The sequence below is a fragment of the Mesoplodon bidens genome, assembly GCF_964165515.1.
Source record: "Mesoplodon bidens genome assembly, contig: HAP1_SCAFFOLD_72, whole genome shotgun sequence".
Classification (NCBI taxonomy): Eukaryota; Metazoa; Chordata; class Mammalia; order Artiodactyla; family Ziphiidae; genus Mesoplodon; species Mesoplodon bidens.
Window position 1 is genome coordinate 800,275 of NW_027671438.1, and position 22,353 is coordinate 822,627.

General features: G+C 37.9%; 1 long non-coding RNA gene across 2 annotated transcripts in view; it reads left to right on the forward strand.

Moving 5' to 3' along the window:
- The window catches only part of LOC308611366, a 104,684-nt gene that overhangs the window by 81,041 nt on the left and 1,290 nt on the right, over nt 1-22,353 (forward strand). The window contains exons 4-5 of one of the 2 annotated variants that reach the window (XR_014014883.1): nt 1,557-1,632; nt 2,096-2,919. This is a non-coding gene — a long non-coding RNA (uncharacterized lncRNA). Of the gene's footprint in view, nt 1-1,556; nt 1,633-2,095; nt 2,920-22,353 lie in introns of those variants that run through there. The other variant, XR_014014882.1, reaches the window with a different exon arrangement.

Sequence of the window (22,353 nt, forward strand, 5' to 3'; positions counted from 1 at the left end):
CAGTGATGGGACCAGTACAGGAACATCCACAGTCTGTGCTTGGAAACAGTGCCGCATGTTGACACTCACATTACAGATGAAAGGAAAGGAACCATGCACTTACCATATAGATTAAATCTCACATTCCAGGTTAAAGGAAAGGAACCATGCACTTACATTATAGATTAATACCCACATAACAGGTTAAAGGAAAAAGAAACATGTGCTTCTCTCAAAAGTTGTAAAGAAATCATATCCATTTCTTGATATATTTCCCAATTTCTTTTGCTTGTTTTCTGACCTTTGTAGTGCATTTTGCCATGAGGCAAATTTTAATTCTTATATAATTAAATGTATCCTTTTTTCTTTGTATCTTAGAAAGGTATTCCTCATGAATACTTTATTTCATGTCTCCCAGGTTTCTGATACTTTTACAGTTTCATTATTTTTTAACTTTTAACTAGTTGCTGTATCAAGAATTTAGTAATGATAGCCATATTTTCCCACTTTTGTTGAATAATTTTTGCTAGTGATCCAAAATGTGAATTTTATTTTAATCTCAATTCCCCTATGCTCTTGCATCTAATTTTAAGATGCTTCCTATTCCACTGGTTGTTTTGTCTATCTAAAATAAATGCTACCTTAATTATAATGTAATTATAATGTAATAAATGTAATTAGTAAACATAATATGACATATAATAAATAGCATATATAAAATAACAAAATATAATTTACCATATAACAAGGTCCAAGGAGAGGAAAACTATACAATCACTTGAAATATCCCGCAAAAGATAGTTTATAAAATTCAATATTCATTTGTAATTTGAAAGAAAGAGTAAAATAGGGATTGATGAATCCTTCCAAAATAAGAAGAAATTATATGTCTACAAGAGAAAGAGGTAAATGATAAACTTTAGTAACACTGGCAATAAATGCAGGACAAGATGAGGATGCCTGATATAATGTTAAAGAAAAAGTATTATGTAACATTGTTTTTGCAGCACTGTTGAGTTCAGTGAAAAGAGAATCTCATAGAAATGAGTATCTCCTTCTTCTTAATGTCTGTACACTTGTCCATTGCATGAACATAATAGCTTATTTAGCCAATATGTTACTGATCTGCATCTGGATTTCTAGGTTTTCATGGAATTTTATTATGCACAATTGTTTCAAACACTAGGACTTCCTCTTATGTTTATATCTTTTGAAAGAAACAATATCTCCACAGATGATTTATCTGTGCTGGCTGCTAGCTGACTTTGGGTACTTCTCAGTTCTTCCCTTTACCTTCCTTGTCATTATGAAAATGGAAGGCAAGAAGGTCTCCTGTTTAGAGACTGTAAAGATAGATCTTGGTGATAAAGTCTTGGTGGTAAAGGCTAAAAGTGTCAACCCAGAACAAACGTTTTTCCAGCGGTAACTATGTGTGAATCCCTTGGCTTGATTCCGTAGAGGATGTAAGACAAGACTGTAGAATCTGCCGTCAAAGTGCTTCCAGTAGGATGAGCTAAGTGAAGTATGATGGCATATGAAATTCAAGACAAAATATAATGTCTCCTTTTCTCTCCTAGCAAAACTTGGTGGAGTGAATGTAGAAGTCACTGTATGCTTTGAATTAAAGGAACACAATAAATCTTGTTTTGGAAGGTAAGTATTCTGGTCTCTTTGTCTAGAAGAAGGAAAATGAGGTTAACCAAAGTTAAACTCATAAATAATTGAGCATTAATTAAATATCTGCGGTCTATGTTTGTCTTTGATCATAATTTCTCCCAATTTATAGACCTCTTTGATACTTGATGAATCCTTGTCAAAGATGCACTTAACAATGATTATTACTTGTGTATTAGGTTTTGCCTGGGCCCTGAAGAAACTATCCTAAATTACCAGCTATGATTGTCACTTGATTTCCTCACAGAGAAAAATCAGAACCCCTTGTCTTAAGTGGCTTGGAATGTGAAAGTAGTTAGTCTCTTAGATATTGTTAGAGGACCCTAGAGAGCCCATTGGTGAAAGTTTGGAAAACATTGGGCTTCTTAAAATTGATTCTTGTAGTGCTTTAGGAAAGATCACTGAACCAAAAGGATAACGGTGTTTCTGGTTCTGTTGTTAGCGTTCTCCATGGAAACATTGCTGAAGCTTCTGGACTCAATTTCCTTCCCCATGTGTGAATGTCACTGAAAATATCCAACTCCATTCTATCCCCATATAACTTCAGAAACTAAGCAAAATGAAGACTCAAAATTCATTTCAAATAATGAAATGAATATATAAGGTAGAATGGAACTGGAAAAATACCTGGTTTAAATTCTGGAAAGTACCAACTATACAATTCTGGATAAGTTGCTTACTCTTGCTTAGTCTAATTTAATGCCCATCTCACAGGAGGTTATGATGATTAATTTAATATCTTTGTATAACACACAGTGTTATGTAATTTCTTCTTGTTTTTCTTGAGTAAATTCGTATCCTTAAAGCAACTCACTGTAAACAATAGTTACTTACTTGCTTAAATTACTCTTATCTTCTATTATCACCTGAACTGTGTCCTGCTCAAGTTAGTATGTGGAAGTCTTAACCCCCAATACCTCGTAATATGACTGTATTTGGAGATAAGGCCCTGAAATAGGTAACTGAAGTCAAATGAGGTCAAATGGGTGGGCTCTAATTCAATATGACTGGTGTCCTTATAAAAAGAAAATATTAGGACACAGACATGAACAGAGAGAAGACCATGTGAAGACAAAAGGAAAACATGGCATCTACAAACCAAGAAGAGATACCTCAGAAGAAATCAATCCTGTTGACACCTTATCTCAGATTTCTAGCCTCTACAACTGTGAATGAGTAAATTTCTGTTGTTTAACCTCCCCAGTCTCCGGTACTTTGTCATGGCACCTCTAGGAAACGAATACAACTTTTTATGGCCTCCTTGTCTCAAGTTGAAAGTTCAGTATTTGGCATCATAGCTAAGAAACAAAAATATCATCTACATTCGTTGTTGTAGCCTTTCTTCCCCATTCTCATTGCCAGTAATTTCCATATTTGGGTCTGTTTTCTGTATCTTGTAAACAGAGCGTTACACTCATTTCTAGTCTTACTGTTAATATACAATAAATGTGCAGATACCGAATAGATTTTGGAGAAGTGCAACATATAGTTGGTACATGTGTGATATGTGTGTATTCATATAATTTATACTTTTTCTCTATTTTCTTCCTTTGGTGTGAGCTAAGTTTCTCTGCTTTTGTGACTAGCACTCCTGAATACTAATCCCTGAATTTAATTCACCAAAAATTATCAAAAATAATAATAATCTGGGGAAAGAGAGAGTGGTAGAGGGAGATGAACAATCAGGCAAGGGCAGTACTATGAATTATTAGGGTCTTATTAATAAGATTATGTTAGTCTAGAGGAAATGACCATAAGTATCATCAGTGAGCCCAGTTGGTCTTTACTGACTGCTAGACACATCCCTGAGTTCTGTTCTTAGTCTCCAACTGTATGATTACTACTGTCTGGAAGTATTATTTGAACAACTAAAGTCACTTAATGGAAAAGGAATATGTCTTTAGAGAAGCAACAGTCATTTTTCTATCTGATTAAAAAGCAATGTTGACTGTCTGGAAACCTCAGTCATATTTGTAAGCAGGAAAGCATTGGCTATTAAAAGTGGATGATGTAAAGAGATGAGCAGAAACTTTGGTGATAGGTATACCTGGATTTAATTCTCACTTCTACCACTTGGCAGCTGAATAGCCTTAGGCAAATTTCATACCTCCCAGAAATTCACTTAATTCAGTCTGTAAAATGGCATAATAACTTATTATAGCATCCTTTTAGGAATTTTAAATCACTTATTGAAATAAAAGTACACACTATATAGACAAGTATGGATTCCTCAATAGGTGTTTGACCTTTCATTTCTCCAGTATCCCACCCCCATCAAATAAAGAAAAATACTTTTTAAAATTTATGAATATTTAATTGTTCTAAAGTTAAAGCCATAAAAATAAAAATAACCAAATGGCCTACTATCATACCATTAGAAGAACAAAAAAATAGGTCTTCATGAGAGTTCCAAATTAGAATACAAGTTTTCATTAGGCACCTGTTTATGTATGCTATTCTGCTCTTTACAATAAATAATTAAATTTAAAAGACTTATTTCCTCACTTTTAAGACTTTATTAGTTTACAAATTACATATTGACCTATGCTAAATTTTATACCGACCCATGCTAATGAATTCAGTACAGAAAACAATAAACACTGAACTCAAGCAAACTACACACACACACACACATATATATATATACATATATACACGTATATATATATATTTTATATATATATATATATATATATATATATATATATATATTACTTGAATGCATTTATATCCTACCGTGTCTCATAAATCATTGTGGTAACTCATCGGAATACAGACAATCAAATATAATGGTAAAAGCACTTAATATAAACAGGGTCAAGGATACATAGACAGAAGATGAAGAAAAGATGAGGGAAATGTGAACAGGAGGAAGTGTAGTTAATCGAGTTGTATGTTTTGCCCTTAATATTCTCTGTGTGGGGACTTCCCTGGTGGCACAGTGGTTGGGAATCCGCCTGCCAGTGCAGGGGACATGGGTTCGAGCCCTTGTCTGGGAAGATCCCACATGCCGCAGAGCAACTAAGCCAGTGCGCCACAACTACTGAGCCTGTGCTCTAGGGCTCATGAGCCACAACTACTGAAGCCCACGTGCCACAACTACTGAAGCCCCAGCACCTAGAGCCCATGCTCCACAACAAGAGAAGCCACAGCAATGAGGAGCCCGCACACCACAACGAAGAGTAGTCCCCGCTCGCCCCAACTAGAGACAGCCTGTGTGCAGCAACAAAGACCCAACACAGCCAAAAATAAATAATAAATAACTTTATTTTTCAAAAAAGATTCTCTGTGGATAAAACAACATGTAAATAATTGGTTACAAAGCCACATTATTTTAAGGTGCCAGACTGCACCTTAACAGTCTGACACAAAGGGACAGCACAGGAAAACTATTCAAAGATAAAGATTTTTAAATCTTTGCAGTTTGAAACCTTTTAGAGCAAGTGTAATGAGCTTGACACACATTTCAACACTCAACATGTTAATCACATGTTCAAAGTATGTCTCAAACTCATTGGAAATAGCTGTTGTCTCTGTCCCTGATATCCAAAACTGATCTGTGATGTGTAAAACTCAGGAGGTATTGATATCCACTTTTTGGCATCTGAACAGGAAACAAAGTTGTTTTGCAGTGATAATAAAGAATGAAGTAAATGCAAAAGGATACAAAAGACAAAGTACTGAGGGAATGTATTAACAAAACGAGTCAAACTAAATTCTGGTGAACTGGGGCCTACGATTGTACACACTCCATGGAAATACCCCAGCCTAAATACTGGCATACGAGGAAGGGTACTGCGAAGCCCATCACAGTATAATCCTTTAAAATGTCCCTTTCAAGGTTGGCTCCACTCAACACTGAGTATAGGTAATCTTCCCATGTGGCAGAAACACTGGCTGCCCAATGATTGACCAAGAAATTAACACACTAATGAATAAATGATGCTAATTTATTTCTATCCCTGACAACGGGAAACAACACACACTCTGTGTCAATGGTATGTCCTCTTTCCCACTTTTCTAAATGGTAAATTATGGTTTTCCCTTCATTGCTTTATATCATGTGTGGCAGGCATGTTGGGAAATGGCTATCAATGGTTCTGTTATTGATTTCTACCTTCATTTCACTGTGGTTAAACAAGATACTTTGTATGATTTCAATTTCTTAAAAATGTATTGGTACTTGTATTGTGGCCTAACATATGGTCTCTCCTGGAGAATGTTCCATGTGTACTTGAGAAAAATGTGTATTCTGCTGTTGTTGAGTGGAGTGATCTATATATGGCTGTTAGGTTTAGTTGGTTAAATGTGTTATTCAGTCCCCCTACCTCTCTACTGATCTTCTGTCTAGATGTGTTATCCATTATTGAAAGCAAGGTATTGATCTCCAACTATTATTTTAGAACTATCTATTTCTTCCTTCAATTCTGTCAATGTTTGCTTTCCATATTTGGGGGTTGTTTGGTACATATATGTTTATAGTTGTTATATCTTCTTGATAGATTGAACTTGCTATCAACTTATAGTGGCCTCCTTTTCCTCTTGTGATAGTTTTTGATTTAAAGTTTTTTTTGTGTGATATTAACATAGCCATCCCAGATCTATCTTCCTTCCTTCCTTCCTTCCTTCCTTCCTTCCTTCCTTCCTTCCTTCCTTTCTTTTTCTCTCTCTCTTTCTTTTTTGTTACTATTTGCTTGGGATATTTTATGCTATGCTTTAGCTTTCAAGCAACTTGTGTCTTTTGCAATCAAGTGAGTTTTTTGCGGACAGCATATACTTGGATTATGGTTGTTTTTAAAGTCCATTCTGCCAATGCTTATCTTTTTATTGGAGAGCTTAATCCACTTACTTTTTCAAAAATTACTGATGAGGAAGAACTTAATTCTGTCTGTTTCCTGCTTGTTTTCTGTATGTCTTATGCATTTTTTGCCCCTCATTTACTCCATTACTGACTTCTGTGCTTAGCCGATTTTCTTGTGGTGAACCCTTGATTCCCTTTTCATTTCTTTTTGCATATAGTCTATTGATATTTTCTTTGTGGTTCTCAAGAAGATTACATTTACCATTCTAAAGTTAAAACAATATAATTTCAATTGAAACCAACTTCAGTAGCACACAGAAACTCTGTTCCTCTACAGTTCCATTCCTCCTCTTTACATTATTGTTGTGACAAATTATACCTTTATACTTTGTGAGCCCAATAACATGAATTTATGATTATTTTATGCATTTGTTTTTTCAATCATGTAAGAAATAAAAAGTAGAGTTACAAGCCAATAACACAATACTGACTTTAGTATTTGCCCATGTATTTATCTTTACTGGAGATTTCTGTTTCTTTCTACACCTTCGAGTTGCTGTCTAGTGTCCTTTCATTTCAACCTGAAGGTTCAATTTAGCATTTCTCCTAGGGCAGTGGTAGGAAGTTGTAAAACAAACGCCCTCAACCTTTGTTCATCTGGGAATGCGTTAATTTCTCCCTAAGTTTTGAAACCAGTTTGGCCAAATATAGAATTCTTGGTGGACAATGTTTTTCTTTCAGCACTTTAAATATGTCTGGCCTCTTGCTTCCGTGGTTTCATATAGGAAATTAGCTCTAATCTTTTTGAGGATCCCTGCTTTGTAACAAATTTCTTTTTTCTTTCTCCTTTGGGAGAAAAGATTCTTTCTGTCTTTTGGCTTCTGAGAGTTTGATTGTACTGTTTCTTACTGTGGGTTTCTTTTGGTTTCTCTTAGTCCTGAAATCAGCCAAAGATTTATAGCAACCAAACACATACTGAACCAGGGAAGAGGCAATTTGAAAATGGCAGGAAAGCTTTGTGGCATTTTTACTTGCCCTTGCCCCATCCACTGTTAGTGTAGTGATGTTCTTAAAGTGGTGGAGTCTTAATGCAGTGATAGTCTTAAAGTAGCAGCAGACCATTCCTAGTATGGGACCCTCAATCCTGCTTCAGGAGGGAGCAGAAGTGACCGTACTGTCAGATTATTATGTGTATCTGTTCTAACCTGTCTGGGAGCTACCTGAAGGACTGACACAAGATGCTTATCTCTGCCTTAGCTAACTTGGAACACAGTCTGGAAAAGCAGCGGTCATTGCTCAAAAAAAGTGCAAGGTGAGCTAACAAAGCACAGATGGCTGGGGCAGAAGACTGTGCATTGAAATACAGTAGACCACAGAAGATGCAGGAGCCAAAGTTGGGGGAGATTCTTTGGGAAATTAGAACCTACAAAAAGTACACATGTGTCTGGAGAAACTAAGAAAGCCACATGCATACTCAAGATAAGATGCATGTTCTGAAAACACCAGAGGAGTCTCTAAGCTTTGACCATGAGCTGAGCCCTGAACTCAATGCAGGTCAGCTAAATGTTGAAGGAGTGATCCAGCAATCTGCACAATGGGCAGAGGTGTGTGGTTTTGAGTGTGCATGTGGATGTGCTTGTGTATATTTATTTTTGTTTGTTTTAGGTGCAGGAATTCAAGGAAATCTCTGTCAAAACATTAGCTAAACATGAACTAAAGGAACAGAGACTTCAGTGCGTACATACGATAAGGAAAACAGTCATTGCAAAAATAGTTTGGAAAGGTCCCTAAACAGACTACTACAGCCTTCAACAATCAAAAGCCCAGGAAACCCTGGGAAAGTGGGAGAATCTGATTTCCATAGATACCACATTATAATATTTGAAAGACAAATTTTCAACCAAAAAAATCACAAGGTATACAAAGACATGGAAAAGTATGGTCCATTTAAGAAAACAAATTAATTGATGAAACCATCCCTAAGGAAGCCCAGACATTTCTCCATTGCATATTCTTGCCTCCTTTGTCATAGATTCATTGACCATAAGTGCATGGGTTTCTTTCTGGGCTCTCTATTCTGTTCCAGTGATCGATGTTTTTGTGCCAGTACCATACTCTTTTGATTACTGTAGGTTTGTAGCACAGTCTGAAGCCAGGGAGCATGATTCCTCCAGTTGTGTTCTTCTTTCTCAAGACTGTTTTAACTATTCAGGATCTTTTGTGTTTCCATACAAAGTTTAAAATTATTTGTTCTAGGTCTGTGGAAAATGCCCTTGATATGTTGATACAGACTGCATTGAATCCGTAGATTTCCTTGGGTATGATGGTCATTTTAACAATATTAATTCTTCCAATCCGTGACCATGGTATATCTTTCCAGCTGTTTGTGTCATCTTTAATTTCTTGTATCAGTGTCGTATAGTTCCCTGGGTACAGGTCTTTTACCTCCTTAGGCAGATTTATTCTTATGTATTTTATTCTTTTTTACGTGATTGTAAATGGGATTGTTTCCTTAATTTCTCTTTCTGATAGTTCACTGTTAGTGTATAGAAATACAATAGATTTCTATATATAAATTTTGTATGCTGCAAATTTACCAAGTTCATTTTTGAGCTCTAATAATTTTTTGATAGTGTCTTTCAGATTTTCTATGTATCCTGCCATCTGCCAACAGTGACAGTTTTATTTTTTCCTTTCCATTTTGGAGTCCTTTTATTTTTTTACTTTTCTTGTCTGATTGCTGTGGCTAGGACTTCCAAAACTACCTTCAATAAAAGTGGTGAGAGTGGGCATCCTTGTCTTGTTCCTGATCTTAGGGGAAATGCTATCAGCTTTTCACCATTGAGTATGTTAGCTATGAGCTTGTCATATATGGCCTTTATTATGTTGAGGTATGTTCCCTCTATGCCCACTTTCTGGAGAGTTTTTACCATGAATGGATATTGAATTTTTTTCAAAAGCTTTTTCTTCATCTATTGAGATGATCATATGGTCTTTAGTCTTCAATTTGTTACTGTGATGATAAGAGACCTAAGACAGCTACAGAGGCTAAGTGACCTTTCCCTCCCTGAATTGGTAGGTGTCCTTGTTCTGCCTTCTAATTGAGTTAGTATCTGAGTAAAGAACTGCCAGGTGTCATTTAGTTCACAATACACTGCTGTGGCAATATAGAAATGAATTTGCCTAAATCATTTGGCTTTTCTAAATTATAGTAAATGAATATACTGAATGAATATTTCAACTTAAGGAAATGTTCTTAAAAATATATTAGTGTAGGCACTTCAGCGGAGAATTGTAAACAAAATAAATAATTCAGGTAAAATTAAAGTACACTCAGTTGTATCCAGTTTCCTCTTGTAAATCTCTCTTTTTCATGTGGGTGGACAGTCACTGGAGAATATCTGTCTTAGGGCTAAGGAAATCTAAGCCTTCTTGGCCACACTGTATTCTCTTATGTCGTTTAATAAAGACACCAGTTGGGTTGCTGAAAAAATAGTGGGAAAAATCAATCCCTCACATCCAAAGGGCAGCTCTTGAAAATATGTGGATTGTTGTAGTCGTTTTGCTCTTCTGGCCTCAGAAGTTCTAATCTTAACCTTAGCCCCTCATGCAGAGAGACTTTTTAAACCAATTCGCACATTACTCATTATGTGACTGTTGAATAAGAGAAACCCAGCTCTTTTCCTGTGCTTTCAACCAGTTATCTTCTTCAAAAATTTGTTTGGATTGTTATACCTTATTCTTGCCTGGCAAGGGACTTATGGGAAGGTTCTTATTGTTTGAAAGTTTGGTGCCAGTATCTGCAAAGAAAGAAGAAAGTAAAGAAGGAAAGGTGTGTTTATCAAACATCCCAATAGTGAAGGTGTGTGAAAGCAACTTTTGAAAAAGTGAATCTGTCCGAGTTTAGCCGTATTATTACATCTTATTTTATTCATTGAACATAAATAATTATCAGTGAATCCTTTCTAGATTTTCTAGTTTCCCAAAGTTCCCTGTATTCACATTCTAAGCTGAAAAATGGTATTTTAAGTCACTGCTCTCCACCTTATATTATTTATAATCACCCTCATGACCTCTTCCTTCAAAGAAACGTGATCCTGAGAAGTGTCCTTTGTTTGTCTTTGTGGAAGAAGTGATGTGGATGCATCCTGGAGACCTGTGAGATGTTTAAATTGTGGCCTAATGAAACTAGGATGGAGAGTTCTGGAAAGATCTGGAAAGATGGCTGGTAGAGTGTGGCCAGATGTGGGAGAAGAGAGACGTACAGAGAGGGGGAGAGGAAATTTTCAGAGGGAGAAAATTAAACAAATAATTCAATAAGTTTTGTTGTGTGGTGTGGGATGCAAGCCTTTCTCTCCCCCTTTCCTTCACAATCTCTTTGTGAAAGACTGTGTTTTTCATTAGTTTTACTAAGATAGGATTTGCCGTTTTCTTTGGATACTGAGAATGGACCCATGGAAACAGTTACATTTGGGTTATCTCTAACTATCTTTAATGAAGAACATAAATATTGGCCACTCTATCTATGCACATGCTATCACCATGCCTTTTTTGTTCTCTGTTCATATATCTAAGTCCTCTTCTTTGAGGTCAATCTCAAATCTCATCTGAAATGTACATTTATTGATGGATTCAACCCATAATGAACTGTCCCTTCTTTGTCCTCCTTAGGCTCTGATTATTTATAAAAACTCATTTTTGAACTTAGAAACTGTCCAATATGATATATTAGTTATTTCATCAGCATCTTTTATATCCTCAACACAGTTATAAGCTTTTGTGGGGCTGGGACCATACATTCTGTAATTTTTCTCAGTACTTACACTTACTTTGATAGAAAGCGCATTCATTCATCTAAACATCATTTATTGAGTGTTAATTAAATGTCTCAACTCAGTAAATATTGTTGGAATGAATGCATGAATGAATGAGGGAGTATGCAATAGGTAGCCTAATGTACCGCCCGATGTGAAAAAACCAAAAACATAAACACAAAAGCAAGCCAAAAAGTGGCCCAGGACTTTCTGTAAAATATCCTGCTTTTGTTGGATGAGGCCATGAAAATCAAGATGCTCCTGAAAGGTCTTAAGAGCTGACCAAGAATAGTAAACAATTGAAATTCTCTCAGGCTTATTCAACCCTATCACTGGACACATTTATACCTCTCAGGAATGTTATTAAAAGAAGAGATTAATAAAGCTTTTATAGATGAGTTGATAAATCTCTAAATATTTAAATCTTCATTTCCTCCTGGGTGTCTCTATTTTGGGTTTCAAAAGATTTCAAGAAACCACAGGATAATTAAAAAAATTAGACATTAGCTTTCTTACCTTCATGTTTTTTGATGGTAAACACATTTTATTTTCTCCATAGTGCTGCCCGATTTCCACCAGTACAGTTCTTAAGTGAATTTTGCTCTGGATGGTGGGATATATAAGATGTCAATGAATTGTTTGTATAGGTTTTAGAATTCTTCAAAAGGGCCTGGCCATGGAAATGCATTGAATATTACTTAAATAAGTAAAGTAACTTCCTCAGAATTATTATTCTATTCTGGTTAGGATACTCTCTGCCCTGGTTTGTTAAAATTTCCCTCTAGAGTGGTTTTAATTTTGTTTCTGATAGGGTCCTAGGATTTATTGCCACACCCATCCTGCATCTGTTTTTCTTTGAATTACTCTCCTTGCATTTTCTGATTCCTACAGGGCCTTACAGGTTAGTGACAACCTGGCCATCACAACTCTGGGAAGGCCTACTTTTCAGAGGTGTTGATGTTTTCTGTACCTGAAGGTTTTCAAGAGATACCAATCTTCCTCACCACCTCCCTTGGCCCTCTTAATGGACTAAGCAGTTCCTCATGAAATTTCTGTCGGATATCTGTACTAACTTCTCAATATTGTTCCATCCTGGGTCTAAATTCCTGGCCTCAAGGTAATGTTAGATTTCTAGCTCCAGCCCCTATTTACATAAGGCCTATACTAAGGAACGGAACCCATAGACATCAGTCTGCTCTTATTTCTCTGGATTTAATTTCTCTGTTACTTTCTGAAACATGCAGGTGTTCCTTTCTTTCTTTTAATCTCAGCTATGTGCTTTTAACTTTTTCAAAATTGACCCAGAATTTACATGTGTCTCCAGTAAGAGTACATTAAATTGAGCTTAGTCTGCTCTTCTACTGGCATATTTGAGATCCAAATAATTTGCTACTTAACTGGATTCAGTTACCTGTATATTTCAGGCACCTAAAACTCACCATGTTCCAAATTTCCCCCTTTATTGTTAGTAATTTTCTTGGGAATCTGGATAACATTAGATGGAATAAAGTTAGTGAGTGGCCCAGGATTGCCTGAAATTTTGTTTGTCAGAGTGGCCAGGGAAAGTTAAGCAAAGAAGACAACCAAATGAAAAACAGAATCACATTATTATGGCTGAGACAAGATTCCATGCAGAGCTCTCTGTAGAACTGGGTTGGGTCATAACTTATGCCAGAGCTCTAGGTGGGGTTGACACCATCTCATGCCAAGCTCTCAGTTCTGGGCTAACGTCATCTCTGGTCCACTCTATGGAGTGGAGACTTTGGAGGAATGGCCAATGTGTTCTGCGGTGTAGGAAGAGGGAAATTGTGAACGTTACTTTCTAAATTGTGGAGGAACTAACCACTGTAAATGTGCCTTGAACTATGGTTTTTAATTTGACCAGTCAGATCAATGACTTTCCCCTTGAATGAAATGCTGCTACGTATATGAGCAGAAAAACAAAACTGGTATAAGGAATAGATAGCTAGTGGGAAGCAGCCGCAGAGCACAGGGAGATCAGCTGGGTGCTTTGTGACCACCTAGAGGGGTGAGATAGGGAGGGTGGAAGGGAGGGAGATGCAAGAGGGAAGAGATATGGGGACATATGTATATGTATAACTGATTTACTTTGTTATAAAGCAGAAACTAACACACCATTGTAAAGCAATTATACTCCAATAAAGATGTTAAAAAAAAAACTAGTATAAGGAGATGGAGAGACTGGGAGTCTTATTTTCCCAGCAATTAACTTTTCCTCGACCACAACCTTCCCTTGAGTCTCCTAGACCTTGGGGATGATCGCAACCCCTTGGGTTGGGTGATGGCAACCCCATCTTCACTAGAACCTCTATAGTTAACTTTGATTTTTCCCACTCCGTCTATCCATCCCATGTATGCAGTCAGACATTTGATCTTGGACTTTTACTGACAAAATATCCTTGAATATAACCATTTCTTTTCACTCCCACTGCTACTGCTTTTGTCACTGCCTTAACTAGGGCTTTATCTTTAAGTCCTTTATATAAATATATAAATAAAATATACAAATAAATAAAATATAATATTAATTCTGATGATTTTAAAGTCTTTTCTTGATAAAGACTTTTCCTGATAAAGATACACAATATCTTATATAAATATTGTTGTATTATCTGTTCCTTTCTTAGAATTTTAGTCATATGATTCTATCTCTTGGTATGTCTAGAACTTTTTGATTGAATGCTGACTATTTTATTTGGTTTTTTTAATTTTTCTCAGTGGAAATGTTGTTTTGCTTCAAAATATTTTACTCTACCTGGAAATAGCAAATCTTCAAATTACAATTTTTTAAATGCTTTCAAATATCAATACTATAGGTGTCACAAAATCTAGAAAAATGACATTTGAAAATTAACTACTGCCAGATGTGTCTCTATAAGACTTTTTCCCAACTCTTGTAGCTATATATTCTTTAACTGCCTCCTCATATGACAGTTTATGTGTTTTAGAAATAAAATTTTAAGGAATAAACTTTGTAGTTTATAGACATAGATTTCTTTTAACATGGTTGATTAGAGTTTGCTTTTAGTTATTAATAGTTTAGAAAAGTTTATTTCAGCGTCACAATTTATTATTGATAATGTCACATCAATTTTCATTGTTAACTTTGAGAAAACCTCTATGGATTACTTCCTCATAAATATTTACTATTATAAATGCATTACTGATTTCAGTACTGCTATAGGATTGTGCATTACAGGAATTCTGATAAAATACTCATTCACACCATTCCATTACACACATTATTGATGGGGTATATTCTTTTATTTATTTATTTATTTATTTATTTTTGACTGTGTTGTGTCTTCGTTGCTGTGCGCAGTCTTTCTCTAGTTGCAGCGACGGGGGGATACTCTTTGTTGTGGTGTGCAGGCTTCTTATTGCGGTGGCTTCTCTTGTTGCAGAGCACGGGCTCTAGGCACGCAAGCTTCAGTAGTTGTGGCTCACAGTCTTAGTAGTTGTGGCTCACGGGCTCTAGAGAGCAGGCTCCATAGTTGTGGCACACGGTCTTAGTTGCTCCGTGGCATGTGGGATCTTCCCGGACCAGGGCTCAAACCCGTGTCCCCTGCATTGGCAGGTGGCTTCCTAACCACTGTGCCATCCGGGAAGCCCCTGGAGTATATTGGTGTTTTTTTTTTTTTTTTTTTTTTTTGCAGTATGCTGGCCTCTCACTGTTGTGGCCTCTCCCCGTTGCGGGGCACAGGCTCCGGACATGCAGGATCAGTGGCCATGGCTCACGGGCCTAGCCACTATGTGGCATTTGGGATCTTCCTGGACCAGGGCACGAACCCGTGTCCCCTGCATTGGCAGGCAGACTCTCAACCACTGCACCACCAGGGAAGCCCTGGAGTATATTCTTGACAGAAGGAAATTTCCGTTTTGACTAAGCATTGAAGAAACCTGAATCTTTGACTTATCTTTCACATGCCTGATGATTGAAATAATTTTCCGCAGAATAACTTCTGGTTTTATACTTTTCAGTTCTTTTTTTCTTCTTCAAATGCACATGCTTTGAGAGCTGTGAAGTGCAAGACATGGCTATATTGTAAGGTGGTTTTTGTCCTTACGCTTCTGTGTCTTGTGCTAGTTAAGTCAGTAGAGTAGTCAGTAAGAGTACTGGAAGTTATTCCTGTAATGGGATATTATATAGTCAATTACATATGGTGCTGTCTGAAAATCACATAATAGCCTCACTTAAAACATCTCCTTAGCCGGATTTCAAAAAAGCCTGTGACCAATCCAATATGATCCAACATAGCGGACTATGATAGAAGAAAAATTGGCAAAGAAATAGACGCTGGTCTTACCTGATGGAAGTTAAAATATCTCACTTTTGGCAATTTTGCAAAAACATATAATTACATGAACTAATTTCTAGGGTTCTTCGTAGGACCTAAAAAGGAACCCATAGAGTTGTGGAACAACAATAGAAGCTACTGTGATGAGAAGCCCCGGCACCACAACAAAGAGTAGCCCCCGCTCGCCGCAACTAGAGAAAGCCTGCACGCAGCACTGAAGACCCAATGCAGCCAAAATAAAAATAAATAAATAAAAATAAATAAATTTATCTTTTAAAAAGTAATACTCAGGTTTGAGTCATGAGAAATTTGATGAGGAGAAATTAGCTAATGTTTTCAGAACTTTTAAAATATCAAACTCAGTCTCTAAGATTTTAGCATTATATACAACATCGGTTACTTATTAGTGGTTTGGGAAGGCCAATTTAAAATTTTCTCATCTTACTGTATTGAAATTCATGGCCCTAATGTTTTCCACGTTGACTATATGAATGATGAAGAAAAGTCAATCATGTATTTCATTTCCAACTGGACAGAAAACAATATTTTAAAAAGTGTTTGGACTACTGACTTTTGATTTCTTCTAAGGCAAATGGATAGGTAATTTTTATTCCCTGATTAGGAGAAAAATGGTGGAAGAGGGCAGGGTTAAGAATTAAGATTTCGAGTCGGAGCGCAGGGAGAGGACTGGGTCTGGCGGCAGGAAGAGAGCCTGAAGGGGTTAGTGCACCACGGCTAGCCCGGAGGGAGTCCGGGGAAAGGGTCTGGAGCTGCTGAAGAGGCAAGAGACTTTTTTCCCTTTTGTTTCCTGGTGCGCGAGGAGAGGGCATTAAGAGGGCTGCTTGGGGAAGCGCCGGAGTCAGGCGCGAGCCGCGGGTAAGGCGCGGACCTCGGACACAGGCGTCGGCCGCCGCCGCCGCCGCCCGCCGCCCGCCGCCGCGGCCCGCCGCCGCCGCCGCGGGGCCTGTGTGAGAGCGCGGGTCACTGTCCGCCCCGCCTTCCAGGGGGCCTGTGCACCCCGCCACTGCCGGGGTCCCGAGACCCGGGGACGGCTTTCCCGGGAAAGCGCACGGAGCGCCACGGGCTGCTGCAACGTCACGCCGGCCTCTGCCGCCGCAGGCCCGCCCCACACTGCGCGCCCCTCCCTCACCTCTGCCTGAGTGAGCCAGAGCCCCCGAATCAGCGGCTCCTTTAAACCCGTCCTGTCTGAGCGAAGAACGGACGCCCTCCGGCGACCTCCACGCAGAGGCGGGGCCAGGTCCAACGCTGAGACCCGGGAGCTGTGAGAGCAGAGGCAGGGAAATTTCTCTGTGCAGCCTCGGAGGCAGCGGATTAAAGCTCCACGGTCCATTTGATGGGCCCTGCGTCTGTGGAGTGCATGAATGGACAGCGAATCATCCCAAATTGAGGAAGTGGACTTTGAGGACAAGATTTAAGACTTTCCCCCCTTTTCCTCTTTTTACAACGAATTATTCCAAATTAAGGAGGTGGACTTAGAGAGCAAGATTTCAGACTTCTCACCCTTTTCCTCTTTTTACAACGAATTATCCCAAATTGAGGAGGTGGACTTGGAGAGCAAGATTTTTGATTTTTCCCCCTGCTCTCTTTTTGTGAATGTGTATGTGTATTCTTCTGTGTAAGATTCTCTCTGTATAGCTTTGCTTCCACCATATGTCCCAGGGTTCTATCGGTCCGTTTTTTTGTTTTTTTTTTCAATAATTACTTTCTAATTTTAATAACGCTACTATATTTCATACTTTATTCTATTTTACTTTACCTGCTCTTTCTTTTTTTCCTACCTTCCCTTCCTCCCTCCCTCCTTCCGCTCCTCCTTTCCTTCTTTCTTTTTCTTTCCTCCCTCCCTCCCTCCCACCCTTCTTCTTTCCACTTTCTTTTTCTTTCCTTCCTCCCTCCCTCCCTCCTGTCTTTCTTCCTTTCCTTCCTCCCTCCCTCCCTCCTTTCTTTCCTTCTTTCTTTCCATCCTTCCTCCCTCCCTCCCTCCTTTCTTTCTTTCTTCCTTCCTTCCTTCCTTCCTTTCTTCCCTTCTTCCTTTCTTTCCCTCTCTCTTTCTTTCTTCTACTAATTCTTTCTTTCTACTTTTTCTCCCTGTTATTCTGAGCCGGGTGGATGAGAGGCTCTTGGTGCTGCAGCCAGGAGCCAGCGCTGTGCCTCTGAAGTGGGAGAGCCAACTTCAGGACACGGGTCCACAAGAGACCTCCCAGCTCCACATAATATCAAGTAGCAAAAATCTCCCAGAGATCTCCATCCCAACACCAGCACCCAGCTTCAGTCAACGACCAGCAAACTACAGTGCGGGTCACCCTATGCCAAGCAACTAGCAAGGCAGGAACACAACCCCACCCATTAGCAGAGAGGCTACCTAAAAACATAATAAGGCCATAGGCACCCCAAAACGCACCACCAGACGTGGACCTGTCCACCAGAAAGACAAGATCGAGCCACAACCACCAGAGTACAGGCATTAGTCCCCCCCACCAGGAAGCCTACACAACCTACTGAAACAACCTTAGCCACTGGGGTCAGACACCAAAAACAACGGGAACTACGAATCTGCAGCCTGCAAAAAGGAGACCCCAAACACAGTAACATAAGCAAAATGAGAAGACAGAAAAACAGCAGGTGAAGGAGCAAGATAAACACCTACCAGACCTAACAAATGAAGAGGTAATAGGCAGTCTACCTGAAAAAGAATTCAGAATAATGATAGTAAAGCTGATGCAAGATTCTATTTCCAAGATCCATAATCTTGGAAATAGAATAGACAAAATGCAAGAAACAGTTAACAAGGACCTAGAAGAACTAAAGATGAATCAAGCATCGATTAAAAACACAATAAATGAAATGAAAAATACTCTAGATGGGATCAATAGCAGAATCACTGAGGCAGAAGAACGGATAAGTGAGGTGGAAGATAAAATAGTGGAAATAACTGATGCAGAGCAAAATAAAGAAAAAAGAATGAAAAGAACAGAGGACAGTCTCAGAGACCTCTGGGACAACATTAAACGCACCAACATTCAAATTATAGGGGTTCCAGCAGAAGAAGAGAAAAAGAAAGGGACTGAGAAAATATTTGAAGAGATTATAGTTGAAAACTTCCCCAATATGGGAAAAGAAATAGTTAATCAAGTCCAGGAGGCACAGAGAGTCCCATACAGAATAAATCCAAGGAGAAATACACCAAGACACATATTAATCAAACTGTCAAAAATTAAACACAAATCATATTAAAAGCAGCAAGGGAAAAACAACAAATAACACACAAGGGAATCCCCATCAGGTTAACAGCTGATCTCTCAGCAGAAACTCTACAAGCCAGAAGGGAGTGGCAGGACATAATTAAAGTGATGAAGGAGAGGAACCTGCAACCAAGATTACTCTACCCGGCAAGGATCTCATTCAGATTTGATGGAGAAATTAAAACCTTTACAGACAAGCAAAAGCTGAGAGAGTTCAGCACCAACAAACCAGCTTTACAACAAATGCTAAAGGAACTTCTCTAGGCAAGAAACACAACAGAAGGAATATACCTACAATAACAAACCCAAAGCAATTAAGGAAATGGGAATAGGAACATACATATCAATAATTACCTTAAATGTAAATGGACTAAATGCTGCCACCAAAAGACACAGAGTGGCTGAATGGATACAAAAACAAGACCCATATATATGCTGTCTACAAGAGACCCACTTCAGACCTAGAGACACATACAGACTGAAAGTAAGGGGATGGAAAAAAGATATTCCATGCAAATGGAAATCAAAAGAAAGCTGGAGTAGCAATTCTTATATCAGACAAAATAGACTTTAAAATAAAGACTATTAGAAGAGACAAAGATGGACACTACATAACGATAAAGGGATCAATCCAAGAAGAAGATATAACAATTGTAAATATTTATGCACCCAACATAGGAGCACCTCAATACATAAGGCAAATACTAACAGCCATAAAAGGAGAAATCGACAGTAACACAATCATAGTAGAGGACTTTAACACCCCACTTTCACCAACGGACAGGTCTTCCAAAATGAAAATAAATAAGGAAACACAAGCTTTAAATGATACATTAAATGAGATGGACTTAATTGATATTTATAGGACATTCCATCCAAAAACAACAGAATACACATTTTTCTCAAGTGCTTATGGAACATTCTCCAGGATAGATCATATCTTGGGTCACAAATCAAGCCTCGGTAAATTTAAGAAAATTGAAATTGTATCAAGTATCTTTTCCGACCACAATGCTATGAGACTAGACATCAATTACAGGAAAAGATCTGTAAAAAATACAAACACATGGAGGCTAAACAATACACTACTCAATAACGAAGTGATCACTGAAGAAATCAAAGAGGAAATTAAAAAATACCTAGAAACAAATGACAATGGAGACACGACGACCCAAAACCTATGGGACGCAGCAAAAGCAGTTCTAAGGGGGAAGTTTATAGCAATACAATCCCACCTTAAGAAACAGGAAGCATTTCGAGTAAACAACCTGACCCTGCACCTAAAGCAATTAGAGAAAGAAGAACAAAAAACCCCCAAAGCTAGCAGAAGGAAAGAAATCATAAAGATCAGATCAGAAATAAATGAAAAAGAAATGAAGGAAACGATAGCAAAGATCAACCAAACTAAAAGCTGGTTCTTTGAGAAGATAAACAAAATTGACAAACCATTAGCCAGACTCATCAAGAAAAGAAGGGAGAAGACTCAAATCAATAGAATTAGAAATGAAAAAGGAGAAGTAACAACTGACACTGCAGAAATACAAAAGATCATGAGAGATTACTACAAGTAACTCTATGCCAATAAAATGGACAACCTGGAAGAAATGGACAAATTCTTAGAAATGCACAACCTGCCAAGACTGACTCAGGAAGAAATAGAAAATATGAATAGACGAATCACAAGCACTGAAATTGAAACTGTGATTAAAAATCTTCCAACAAACAAAAGCCCAGGACCAGATGGCTTCACAGGTGAATTCTATCAAACATTTAGAGAAGAACTAACACCTATCCTTCTCAAACTCTTCCAAAATATAGCAGAGGGAGGAACACTCCCAAACTCATTCTACAAGGCCGACATCACCTTGATACCAAAACCAGGCAAGGATGTCACAAAGAAAGAAAACTACAGGCCAATATCACTGATGAACATACATGCAAAAATCCTCAACAAAATACTAGCAAACAGAATCCAACAGCACATTAAAAGGATCATACACCATGATCAAGTGGGGTTTATTCCAGGAATGCAAGGATTCTTCAATATACGGAAATCAATCAATGTGATACACCATATTAACAAGTTGAAGGAGAAAAACCATATGATCATCTCAATAAATGCAGAGAAAGCTTTCGACAAAATTCAACATCCATTTATGATAAAAACCCTGCAGAAAGTAGGCATAGAGGGAACTTTCCTCAACATAATAAAGGCCATATAGGACAAACCCACAGCCAACATTGTCCTCAGTGGTGAAAAACTGAAACCATTTCCACTAAGATCAGGAACAAGACAAGGCTGCCCACTCTCACCACTCTAATTCAACCTAGTTTTGGAAGTTTTAGCCACAGCAATCAGAGAAGAAAAGGAAATAAAAGGAATCCAAATTGGAAAAGAAGAAGTAAAGCTGTCACTGTTTGCAGATGACATGATACTATACATAGAGAATCCTAAAGATGCTACCGAAAAACTACTAGAGCTAATCAATGAACCTGGTAAAGTAGCAGGATACAAAATTAATGTACAGAAATCTCTGGCATTCCTGTACACTAATGATGAAAAATCTGAAAATGAAATCAAGAAAACACTCCCATTTACCATTGCAACAAAAAGAATAAAATATCTAGGAATAAACCTACCTAAGGAGACAAAAGACCTGTATGCAGAAAATTATAAGACACTGATGAAAGAAATTAAAGATGATACAAATAGATGGAGAGATATACCATGCTCCTGGATTGGAAGAATCAATATTGTGAAAATGACTCTACTACCCAAAGCAATCTACAGATTCAATGCAATCCCTATCAAACTACCACTGGCATTTTTCACAGAACTAGAACAAAAAATTTCAAAATTTGTTTGGAAAAACAAAAGGCCCCGAATAGCCAAAGCAATCTTGAGAACGAAAAACGGAGCTGGAGGAATCAGGCTCCCTGACTTCAGACTATACTACAAAGCTACAGTAATTAAGACAGTCTGGTACTGGCATAAAAACAGAAAGACAGATCAGTGGATCAGGATAGAAAGCCCAGAGATAAACCCACGCATATATGGCCAACTTATCTTTGATAAAGGAGGCAGGAATGTACAGTGGAGAAAGGACAGCCTCTTCAATAAGTGGTGCTGGGAAAACTGGACAGGGACATGTAAAAGTATGAGATTAGATCATTCCCTAGCACCATACACAAAAATAAGCTCAAAATGGATTAAAGACTTAAATGTAAGGCCAGAAACTATCAAACTCTTAGAGGAAAACATAGGTAGAACACTCTATGACATAAATCACAGCAAGATCCTTTTGGACCCACCTTCTAGAGAAGTGGAAATTAAAACAAAGACAAACAAATGGGACCTCATGAAACTTCAAAGCTTTTGCACAGCAAAGGAAACCATAAACAAGACCAAAAGACAACCCTCAGAATGGGAGAAATTATTTGCAAATGAAGCAACTGACAAAGGATTAATCTCCAAAATTTATAAACAGCTCATGCAGCTCAACATC